Source organism: Nansenia antarctica (genome assembly GCF_963989245.1).
Source record: "Nansenia antarctica genome assembly, chromosome: 8".
NCBI lineage: Eukaryota > Metazoa > Chordata > Actinopteri > Argentiniformes > Microstomatidae > Nansenia > Nansenia antarctica.
In genome coordinates this window covers 1,756,933-1,769,713 of record NC_137678.1, presented here as the reverse complement: position 1 = coordinate 1,769,713, position 12,781 = coordinate 1,756,933, and positions in this window count along the sequence as shown.

The window sequence follows — 12,781 nt, the reverse complement described above, 5'->3', positions numbered from 1 at the left end:
GGGCTCAGACAGACAGACAGACAGGTGTAGGGCTCAGACAGACAGACAGACAGGTGTAGGGCTCAGACAGACAGACAGGTTTAGGGCTCAGACAGACAGACAGACAGGTGTAGGGTTCAGACAGACAGACAGACAGGTGTAGGGTTCAGACAGACAGACAGGTGTAGGGCTCAAACAGACAGACAGACAGACAGGTGTAGGGCTCAGACAGACAGACAGACAGACAGGTGTAGGGCTCAGACAGACAGACAGACAGGTGTAGGGCTCAGACAGACAGACAGACAGACAGGTGTAGGGCTCAGACAGACAGACAGACAGGTGTAGGGCTCAGACAGACAGACAGACAGGTGTAGGGCTCAGACAGACAGACAGGTGTAGGGCTCAGACAGACAGACAGGTTTAGGGCTCAGACAGACAGACAGGTGTAGGGTTCAGACAGACAGACAGACAGACAGGTGTAGGGCTCAGACAGACAGACAGACAGACAGGTGTAGGGCTCAGACAGACAGACAGGTGTAGGGCTCAGACAGACAGACAGGTGTAGGGCTCAGACAGACAGACAGACAGACAGGTGTAGGGCTCAGACAGACAGACAGGTGTAGGGCTCAGACAGACAGACAGACAGACAGACAGGTGTAGGGCTCAGACAGACAGACAGACAGACAGACAAGTGTAGGGCTCAGACAGACAGACAGACAGACAGACAGGTGTAGGGCTCAGACAGACAGACAGGTTTAGGGCTCAGACAGACAGACAGACAGACAGACAGGTGTAGGGCTCAGACAGACAGACAGACAGACAGACAGGTGTAGGGCTCAGACAGACAGACAGACAGGTGTAGGGCTCAGACAGACAGACAGACAGACAGACAGGTTTAGGGCTCAGACAGACAGACAGGTTTAGGGTACAGACAGACAGACAGACAGGTGTAGGGCTCAGACAGACAGACAGACAGACAGGTTTAGGGCTCAGACAGACAGACAGACAGACAGGTGTAGGGCTCAGACAGACAGACAGACAGACAGGTGTAGGGCTCAGACAGACAGACAGGTTTAGGGCTCAGACAGACAGACAGGTGTAGGGCTCAGACAGACAGACAGACAGGTGACTCCAGCTGAACATGTGTTCAAACTGTCTGTTTTTTAATCTTATTACCATGGTTACCATGGTGTGTGTTATCTTGTTACCATGGTGTCATATGCATGCGTTGTTTCTGTAACCTTCACCTTTAAATGACAAAAATAAACAGCAGATGTTATTGTATTTCTACCAGGAGCCAGAGAGTTTGATAACGTTCCTCATTCTGTTCCATGAGGCCGTCCTCCGATTTCTACCTCCCCCAGCCTCCCCTCTCTACCTCCCCCAGCCTCCCCCCTCTACCTCCCCCAGCCTCCCCTCTCTGCCTCCCCCCTCTACCTCCCCCAGCCTCCCCCTCTACCTCCCCCAGCCTCCCCCTCTACCTCCCCCAGCCTCCCCCCTCTACCTCCCCCAGCCTCCCCTCTCTGCCTCCCCCTCTACCTCCCCCAGCCTCCCCCCTCTACCTCCCCCAGCCTCCCCTCTCTACCTCCCCCAGCCTCCCCTCTCTACCTCCCCCCTCTACCTCCCCCAGCCTCCCCCCTCTACCTCCCCCAGCCTCCCCTCTCTGCCTCCCCCCTCTACCTCCCCCAGCCTCCCCCCTCTACCTCCCCCAGCCTCCCCTCTCTACCTCCCCCCTCTACCTCCCCCAGCCTCCCCCCTCTACCTCCCCCAGCCTCCCCCCTCTACCTCCCCCAGCCTCCCCTCTCTACCTCCCCCCTCTACCTCCCCCAGCCTCCCCCTCTACCTCCCCAAGCCTCCCCTCTCTACCTCCCCCAGCCTCCCCTCTCTACCTCCCCCAGCCTCCCCCCTCTACCTCCCCCAGCCTCCCCCCTCTACCTCCCCCAGCCTCCCCTCTCTGCCTCCCCCTCTACCTCCCCCAGCCTCCCCCTCTACCTCCCCCAGCCTCCCCTCTCTACCTCCCCCCTCTACCTCCCCCAGCCTCCCCCTCTACCTCCCCAAGCCTCCCCTCTCTACCTCCCCCAGCCTCCCCTCTCTACCTCCCCCAGCCTCCCCTCTCTACCTCCCCCAGCCTCCCCTCTCTACCTCCCCCCTCTACCTCCCCCAGCCTCCCCCCTCTACCTCCCCCAGCCTCCCCCCTCTACCTCTACCAGCCTCCCCCAGCCTCCCCTCTCTACCTCCCCCAGCCTCCCCCCTCTACCTCCCCCAGCCTCCCCTCTCTGCCTCCCCCAGCCTCCCCCCTCTACCTCCCCCAGCCTCCCCCTCTACCTCCCCCAGCCTCCCCCCTCTACCTCCCCCAGCCTCCCCTCTCTGCCTCCCCCTCTACCTCCCCCAGCCTCCCCCTCTACCTCCCCCAGCCTCCCCTCTCTACCTCCCCCCTCTACCTCCCCCAGCCTCCCCCTCTACCTCCCCAAGCCTCCCCTCTCTACCTCCCCCAGCCTCCCCTCTCTACCTCCCCCAGCCTCCCCTCTCTACCTCCCCCAGCCTCCCCTCTCTACCTCCCCCCTCTACCTCCCCCAGCCTCCCCCTCTACCTCCCCCAGCCTCCCCTCTCTACCTCCCCCCTCTACCTCCCCCAGCCTCCCCCCTCTACCTCCCCCAGCCTCCCCCCTCTACCTCTACCAGCCTCCCCCTCTACCTCCCCCAGCCTCCCCTCTCTACCTCCCCCAGCCTCCCCCCTCTACCTCCCCCAGCCTCCCCTCTCTGCCTCCCCCCTCTACCTGTGTATGTAGCCTTCTCACTGGACTGTGAGCTGCTTTGGATCAGTGTCAGACAAATGGCATAAATATGATCACACTCACTTATTCTATACCACTACCATTACATCACATAATAGCAGAAATGCTTATCTATAGTTGTATGTGTGTGTGTGTGTGTGTGTGAGTGTGTGTGTGTGTGTGTGTGTGTGTGTGTGTGTGTGTGTGTGTTTGTATATGTATATAGCTGTTTTGTATCTGACTGATGGAGAATAACCCTACCTGTGTCTGGACAGAAGACTAAACTAGTTAAGGTAACTGGCGGGGTTAGGGCTAGGGTTAGTGTAAAGTTAAGGTTAGGGTTAAGGTTAGGGTTAGTGTAGTAAAGTTAAGGTTAGGGTTAAGGTCAGGGTTAGTGTTAAGTTAAGGTTAGGGTTAAGAGATTAGAATAGTCACATGATAGGCACAACAGCGGCTATACATCCTGAGAGTCCTCAGGAAGGAACACAGCAAGCAGGAGATACTGGTGACCTTCTACCGCGGCGCAGTGGAGAGCATCCTCACCTACGGCATCTGCAACTGGTTCTCCAGCTGCACAACAGCGAAGAGAAATGCGCTACAGAGAGTCGTGAGAACAGCCCAGAAGATCACCGGCGCCCCCCTCCCCTCTCTGGAAGAGCTGTACAACACACGCTGTCTCAGGAAGGCCTCCAAGATCTCCAGGGACCCAACCCACCCTGGGTACGAACACTTTACCCGGCTGCCCTCGAAAAGGCGGTTCAGGACCATGGCCGCAAGGACAAACAGACTGAAGAACAGCTTCTACCCCAGGGCCGTCCAGGCCCTGAACACAGCAAAGACCTAGGTTCTGGGCCCTGGACAGTCTGGACGGATTGATGGCAGCTGCTGGACTGAAAAAATCAGGTGTAGTGCTGAGGCACAAACATGTACATTTCAAGCCTGCAAACTGCGACACTTTAAATGAATGTGCAATAACACTATTGTGCAATATGACAACCCTAGTCGTCTATCTGTACAGTATAGTATGGTGGATAGTGTACATAGCCTTTATTTATGTAAACCAGCTCCTTCCCTTCTTGTGTTTTTTTTTTTAAAGTGTTTTTTTCTTTCCTAACACCAGGGGAGCCACCCCTCCTAAATGTCATTGTTTGGTACCTGTACTATAGCAATGACAATAAAGACCATTCATTCATTCATTCATTCATTCATTCAAATTTATTAAATGTGTTGGAGCTCACTGACCTGCAGATGCGGCATGAACGCAGAGGAGCAAACCCAGAACACCCGGAACACCCGGAACACCCCTCATCTGGATTTGGTACTGAATATATCCTCCATTAGTGACAGAAAAGTGCGCACTGTCCCTTGCGGGTCAAGGTGCACAATAGTCTGATAAGGTTGGGCAAGGTGCACAGTAGTCTGTTACGGGGAAGAAGAAAAGGGAGAACAAAGGAAGAGACTTCAATTGAGGATTCTTTTCCATTACATGTTTAATAGTCTCAATGTATTCTAAACAATTAATGAACAATAAAAATGTCGCCTTTGCCATTTTTGAATGGGGGGGGAGAATGGATCCGAAGGTCACCGGTTCAAATCCCACCAGAAACAAGAACAACTAAAAACGTCTCCAAAAGTGTTTTGTAAATTCCAGATCACTTGAGCCAAAATTAGCTTTCTGTGACATAACAGAAGTTGAGAGACACTTGCTGTTGTTTTATTGATTTTTAAACATAGTAATACTATAGGCTACTAATATATCATATAATAATAGTACAAAATAAACAAGTTAACCTCTCACCTGAGGTTGAATAAATAACTTTTCACTAAGAGAAGAAGAGAGAGCTACTCAGAATCAGAATCAGAATGGCTTTTATTGCACCAATGTCCAGGTACACAGAGTAACATTCTTGGGTTCAGGTTCATTCAACATTGGCATTGCAGCAGAATACAAGACCAACAATAAAATAAGCAGGATATAAAAACAACAAAATCAACAATCAACAATAGCATCAATAGCAGCAGAATGCAAATCAATAACAATCTAATAAAGTAAACGAGTAGGGTGTAACAGAGACGCCAGCAGGACCAGTCTGCGGTAGAACAGTGGTGTAAAAAGCTGTGCAGATTCTAAGGACGTGGGATGTGATTATTAATAATGTAATTACATTGTAATATCATACAGTATGCAATAACATAGTTCAGGTATGATACAGTACAGGAAGTTCAAGTAGTAGTCAGGTGGCGCAAAGAACGTTGTGCAGGTAGCAGTGAGACGCTTGGGCCGATCCAAGGGTGAGCCGGGGGGGGGGGCAGCTGCCAGCCCTGAAAAAAGCCTTGCCCCCCTAGTTGCCCCCCTATTTGTAGGCAATTAATCTAAAAAATGTGGTGTTGAAAGTTCATTATATTTCTCTGTAATTGGTGAAAACTTCTTTACTCACCAGTTCAGAATTAACTTCCCCCCCTGAATAAAGAGAACATGGTTGCGCCCGCCACCCGACCCGGGGAATTTGAATCCCACCAGTGACGTCACCACTGGTCCTGCCTCTGGTCTCTCACCGACGCTGCTGCTGTTGCTAAGCGACGGGTCTTAATTTGTTTATCGTAGATCTATGTTTATCTATGCTTATCTATGTTTATCTATGTTTTGTTTAAACCTCTCTACATGACTGCATCACACGTTTAACACTAGAACAGCCGTGAGTAAAGTGAGTAAAGACATTTTTTTATATCTTTGCACTCAATCAAATTTCAGGACCCTCCTTTCATGACTTTTCCTAGATATGTGCGTTCTATCACCCAGTATCCTTACATTTTCAAAATCACATCAGGATAAGCTAGTATGACGATATTTTGCAGTTTTTCTGTGTAGGAGGCAGGCTAATTTACAAGACGGCCAACTAGTGGTCGTTGTGTGTAAGTAGCAGCTTGAGAAGCCATCAGGGTTCCAGGAGCAGGCAAGTTTGCTAACGTTAGCCTAGATAGCTAGCGTGAGCTAACGCCTTTGATGCCACTCACTGTATGAATGAATGAATGAATGAATGAATGAATGAATGAATGAATGAATGAATGGTCTTTATTGTCATTAATACAGTACAGGTACCATACAACGAAATTTAGGAGGGGGGGCTCCCCTGGTGCTAGGAAAAAAGACTAAAAACAAGAGGGCCAAGGGTAAAATAAAAAAGGGAAAAGTCGAACTGAGCTCAGCTTTACTGGCGGGAGTGGGTGCGTTGTTTAAACTTCCTTGGGTACGTTAATGAAAGGTGCTGATTGGCCGAAACGGAGTTTTAGCTCCTAAGTTACGTAGCTTTGTGATGAATTCGGTTTCCTCGATTTTCTACCAATAACTAGCTAGCTACTACTTTCAACCATGGAACGGGGGCAGAAAAAATCTTACTGGCAGAGCCTGGACGAGATAACAGACAAGATTCAGGAGCAGAGAAACAAACGTCTGGCCGCCGCCGAAGCTCGTGCTTCTAGCTCCAACCGAGGACGGGCCAAGATGATGATCCACAAAACCAGTGGTGAGATGCCCATCTCATTAAAATCAGGACGAGTAACAAAAGTCTTACTATGAACATGTTTGGTCTGCTTGTACTGAGAACTAGCACTGTTGCATCAGGTCTATCTGTGTCAGACTACATGGTAATGTCATGTCTAGTCTCAGGTCTAGAGCTAGTGTTAGGCCTATTCCTTTACTCCTCGATTGTAGATCAACTGTTGAAAGGGTTTGTCCGTGTATCGATTGAAGGTGATTGTCATGGTTACATCTCCTCCCTCTCCTGCAGCGGGTAATGTGTTGCCGAACATCCTAAAGGGCCTGCAGATCAACAACAAGGCCCTAGCTCTGGCCCTGGAGAAAGAGAAGGAGAAGATGAGGCGTGCCAATCGCATCATCCTCCAGATGAAGAGGCAGCAGCAGGCTGATTACTGTCAAATCATATTGCTCAAGAGGAAACGGGAGAAAGAGGAGTCACGGGCCAACACACAGGTATAGCCTAGCTCTCTCCCTGAGCCATCTAGGGTAGATGGACTTTATTTGGTTGCGGATCGGTGTGTCATAGGACTAATACTGTATGTGAATGTTAACATCAACACTCATTTTATTTTGAGAAGTGTGTAGAGTGAGTCAATAGTTTGTGTGTGTGTGTGTGTGTGTGTGTGTGTGTGTGTGTGAACCTCAGGTTACTGGAGTGGCGGGACCAACTGAAATTGATGACGAGGTAATCTTGCCGCGTACTGTGGGTGTGAGGCGGTCTGAGAGAGTGGCGGGACTACGTTCCATCAGTGAGGAGAACCCCTGCACCCTTCCAGAGGCTCTTATACACAAGGAGGAGGCAGCAGTCTTAACAGAGAGCCCCATTCACAATGTCAGAACGGGTCAGAACCACACACAGGAAGTGGAGTCAGGGAAAGCAGATCTGATTGGCTTGGAGGAGTTCCATCACTCCACACCAGAGCCCCCAGCCAACCAGCGGCAACCCCGACGTAGAAGGGCCCAGCAGCCTCGCCCCAAACTTGAGCCGGTATGTAAACCGGAGAGGGGCCGCAAAGCAGACCGTGCCCCACTGAAGAAGCCATGGGAGAATTCCAAACCCAGAGCCCGGTCCAAGAGCAGGAACGGGTCCGTCACGAGGACCAGAGCTGGGGCTACAGCAGCAGGACCACCACAGGGGGACAAACTCAACACTTCCCTCGGCTTCAACGACATCTCCGACTTTGACTGTGAGGAGGGGGTACATGTCACGCCCTTCAAGGCCGGCGGGGGCAAGCCTGAGGAGAGCCCCCCTGCCACGACCATCCAGGAAGAGGAAAGAGATGTAGAACAGGGACAGACTCTTACTCAGTCACCATCCACGGTCGCCATGGAGAGCGAGACCAGCTCATCCTCCTCATCAGAATCGGAGGACAGCCCCTACGTTCCGCAGAGCCGTCGTGTGCGGAGGAGACAGAGCCCGTCAGAGACAGCGAAGGCTCTCCCTGCTCGCAGAGGACGAGCCCCAAAAGCAGGTCACCAGATAGAAAACATCCCCCCAAAACAGGAGCATTTACATGGTGAGCACTAACTGAGATGCTCATTCTTGATTAAGATGAGTAAGTCATGTTTTGTGTCTGTAAATAGTGTTTAATATGACATTTCTGAGAGTCATCAAGGTAGGACGAAGGAGATTCGCACACGCAAACAAGGCCCCACCCTTTTCACAAGGCTCCCACCCTTTTCACAAGGCTCCCACCCTTTTGACAAGACTCCACCCTTTTCACGTTTATGTTTTGTGTATGTGTATGTTCATCTATGTTTATCTATGTTTATCTATGTTGACACCAACTGATGTCAACAACAACTGTCTCTCTCTTTCTCTCTCTTTCTCTCTCTCTCTCTCTGTCTCTCTCTCTCTCTCTCTCTCTCTCTCAATTTCAATTTTCAATGCTCTCTCTCTCTCTTACTCGGTATGTCTCTCTCTCTCTCTCTCTCTCTCTCTCTTTCTCTGTATGTTTCTCTCATTTGTATCTGTGTGTCTCTCTCTCTCTCTTACTCTGTATCTCGCTCTCTCTCTCTCTCTCTTACTCGGTATGTCTCTCTCTCTCTCTTCTAATTTAAATATTGTGATTTTTAGGATGATATAAAAAGCAGAGGTCAAGGAAAATCTCTCTCTCTCTCTCTCTCTTTCCTGTGTCCTGTTGTGAGGTTATCATGTTGTGAGGTTATGTGTTTTGCTATCAACAAAATATAGCCAAAAGTCTCTGCCAAACAGTCATGTGAAAACTGATATTATTATAATTGCTCTACAGCCTGACATATACACCTTTTCTCCAAATAGGAGTCAGTAACCTCTCCTCACTTTTATAAGTGATGTTTATTCAGTCATGTTGAATCAGACTTTACAGTGTCATTTACTGAGGTAACATGTTCAACAAGGCAAACATCCTGAAATGACTATTCATAAACGTAGACCTTTTCCCCAGTTCACAGTTCAGTAATAGTATGATAAACATTAACAAAGTGACTAGATTGATATTAGTATTATACACCATGCAATAAACAGACTTCCTTGTCCTAAAGTACGAAGTATATGGTTGATGGATTGGTAAAATATATATATACACACACACACTGTATATATAGTTAAGACTTTAATGCAGGCCTATTCTGGTTTGGTCATTTGGTTAACCACAACATTCTCCAGTGGGTCACTGTCAGAATTAGAACTTTGTTAGTAGAGTCCCTTCTCAGTGGAGTTAGGATCAGTTCCAGTGACTCATCTGTCCAGGTAGACTTGGAACTCCTACCATTCTTCCTGTTCTAAAATGGTAATTGTATTCCTGCCATATTCATGGAACAAAACGTATGTCACCCCATTATTCTATCCAGACTGTTTGAGAGATCTAGTTTCCTCCTTGTAGCTACAGTATCAGTGTACCTAGGTGGCAGGTTGCAGGTCATAATGTAGTCCACATGAGGGCGCTGATGATCCCACTGCTTTTCCATTCCATGGAGTGGAATGTTACTGTGCTGCTAAATTCATCAATAATAGGAGGCCTTCCAGATACATTCCTCACAAATCCCCAAAAGATATAAATAAACTACAATACCTTGATTTCAAGACTTTTATTGCAGTTGAAATTCTCTGATGTATTCCAAGTACACGATGAAAGAACAGTAAAAGCATGTGGTGCACTCAGCGGCGATACTAATTGTTAAACACACGAGGGCGCCATCACCACGGCCCGGACAGGGAGAGTTCAATACTAGACTGAACTAAAAGAGTGAAAAGTATGGAGGAAATGTAATACACACATCTCCAAATACAATGCACACATCTCAAAATGTAATGTACACATCTCGAAATACAATACGACTGTATTGATTTCATTTTGGCACACTTTTCGCAGCCAGGCCCCTGAATACTCGCTTTCACTCAGACAAATCCCATGCAGGCTCAGGTAATACATCCGATATCAACCACACCTACATAAGAGACTAATTACCTCCCAGCTGTTTGGTGTCAACCACACCTACATAAGAGACTAATTACCTCCCAGCTGTTTGGTGTCCCAGGTTTCCCGCCCTGTGTCTTGTTCTCCTCAGACTGTCACGAAAAACCCAACTTTTCAACAACATTCAACCTTCAGCAAATAGACTATGGGACTACTTCTGTTTGTCAGACACGTGGGACACTACAAGAGGCTTGGCATGAAAGAGGCAACGTTGAGGAGTTAGCAGGTCTGCTGGCAGGTGTGCTGACTGAAGGTAAGGGCATCATTAGCGCGTTTAGTTGAAGCCAACGGACGTTTTATTTATCTGTTTGACTGTTATTCTGTATTGTTGGTGTTTTATTCACTCCTCTGTTATTTGGCTACTTGATAATTGAGTGTGTATTGTTGGTGTTCTATTCAGTGTTAAGTTGGTGTTGGACAGTCACATGCTCTGTTGAGAGGCAGCTCATAGTAGGCTAAGCATTGTTGTAGGGCTCTCCTGTGCACATGTATAGGCTAATGTATATATTTGAATTAATTATAGATACATTTATTTATAGACTTTAAATACATCTATGAAATATGGCAGACTAAGGCAGGGTTGCATCAACATGGTTTAACTTTTAAACTGGGTTAAATCCAGGTTTATGTACTAATCCTGTTGCACTGAACTTTAAACCTGTTTTAAATGTAGTTTACAATGAATCCTGGTTAAATCTAACCAGTTGACAGTCTCAGTTTAATTTCCATTCAAACCTAGATTAAATTCACCAGTAGTTTTAAACCTAGTCTAAAAATGGATTTGGAACAGTGATATGCATGGCCGGAGTCCAAGTAGTACAATACTCATTATTGTATTTTTTTTCTGTGCATGAGGTCAGCTCACTGCCTGGGCTAGAGGTACTCCTGCGCCTTGCCCGAGCGTTTTCCCCTCAATCAGGGTGGCCAGATGGGGCGGGTTACATAAAATATCAATGCTAGATTAGGTGTTAGCTAGCGAGCTTGCATGAAGCTTCTGTGGCAAACATTATTGTTTTATCCAGTAGGCCTATGCTGTTTAAAAGAAAGAAAAAAGTAGCAACTTCATGACACATTTGTTCAAGTGTTTTAGTTTACAAGATCGAGCATTAACTTTATTTAGGGCCATATTTATTTAGCCTATATCATGAAATTGTTTACATTTCGTCTGAATCCATCATTGCTGACACTGAACATAACTAATCCTATTTTAACCATTGTTTAAAGAAGTTTAACTAATCCAGGGTTAAAATGAAGATGCGCACACAACGTCTCGGATTAATTATAAACCAGTTTAAACCTAGATTTACTAACCTTATCTAAAGTCTAAAACATAATTAATTTAATCCATGTTGGTGCAACCCAGCCTAAATGTGATGTACTACTACAGTGTTAAGTTGTATCCTATAATTACATGTTGTCTCTCAGGTCTGCAGCATCTCAAGGCACCTGTTCTGGTCCGGAGAATCCCAGTCCTGGTGGAGACCTTATGGTAGGTGTCAATTTACCACCACACTGGACACATGTTTGTTTTAAAACCCCAAAATGGATACATTTCACAGGTATTGTAATAGTACCCTGGCCTGAACTGTTTGTCTGTAAACTGCTGTCTTGACTATTTGTCGATAGAATGCAGTAAGAGCAAAACATTGTAATACATTTTATATATAGCTTCAATTCATGTCACCTTCAAATCATGAGAACAAGAATAGATGGATAAATAAAAAGTAAAACAAAAGCACAGATAGTAAAAACATCAATACAAATAGTTCAAGATTAAAATCTGGTTTAAAAAGATGCTAAAAAAAGATCAGTGAGAGCTGAGAATTGTAACACATGCCAACAAATCACCCTGAGGTAGTAATTGAACCTGTATTTTGTTTCCAGGTCTTCAAATAATGACATATCGTAGACTGGGAAGCATCACCAGGTAGGAAAATTGGTTTCAACCATGCTTCATGGATTGAACCTTTCTACCTAAAGCTGTGAGTAGAATGAGTAGGTTTTTTATTTGTTTTCTTATTTTTCTTATTGTGTATTTGGGAGTGACAGGGTACATCAAAGAATGCACCAGAATTGTTCATCCATAGTTCCATCCATAGTCCCGTAGTTTTGGTTTACTCTCTCTGCATCATTTCAGCACAATTTTTCACCCATAGTTCCATAGTCCCATCGTTTTGGTTTACTCTCTGCATCATTTCAGCAAGACAGGGTAGGCATTTCAACAAGACGTTAGGATAGTAATTTCAGCAAGACATTAAGGTAGTTATTTCAGCCAGATGTTAGGGTAGTAATTTTAGCAGGGCCTTAGGTAGATAGGCATTTCAGCAAGGCCTTGGGTAGGCATTTCGGCATGGGTTTGGGTAGGCATTTAGCAAGGCCTTGGGTAAGCATTTTAGCAAGGCCTTGGTTAGGCATTTCAGCAAGGCATAACGTTTGCCACTGTGTTTCCAGACTCTTTCACGTCTGTCACATGTGCTCAGTGTGAACCTCTTCTTATCTGTGATGAGAACGGGGCACCAATGGCGAACATGTAAATTCTCCTGTTCTCTGGCAAATGACAATCGAGCTGCACCACTGTCCTAGGGGACTTACTGTTCTCCCTCTATGCCAAGTCTCTTGGCTCGGTAATCTCCTCACTTGGGTTCTTCTACCACAGCTATGCAGACGACACTCAACTCTTCCTGTCTCCCCCCCCCCCCCGACCTACATGTGGCAACACATGTCTCTGTGTTTCTTGCTGACATCTCTACATGGATGTCAGCCCACCACCTCAAGCTCAACCTTAACAACACTGAGCTACTCTTCCTCCCTGGGAAACCCTGCCCTCTCCAAGACTTCTCCATCACAGTTGAGAACTCTACTGCAACCTCCTCCCAGACAGCCAAGAACCTTGGAGTGATCCTGGACAACCGCCTATCCTGTGCGGACAACATCGCAGCAACAGTGCGCTCCTGCAGATTCTTCCTCTTCCACATCAGAAGGATACGTCCATTCCTCACCAGAGAACCAGCTCAACTCTTTGTCCAGTCACTG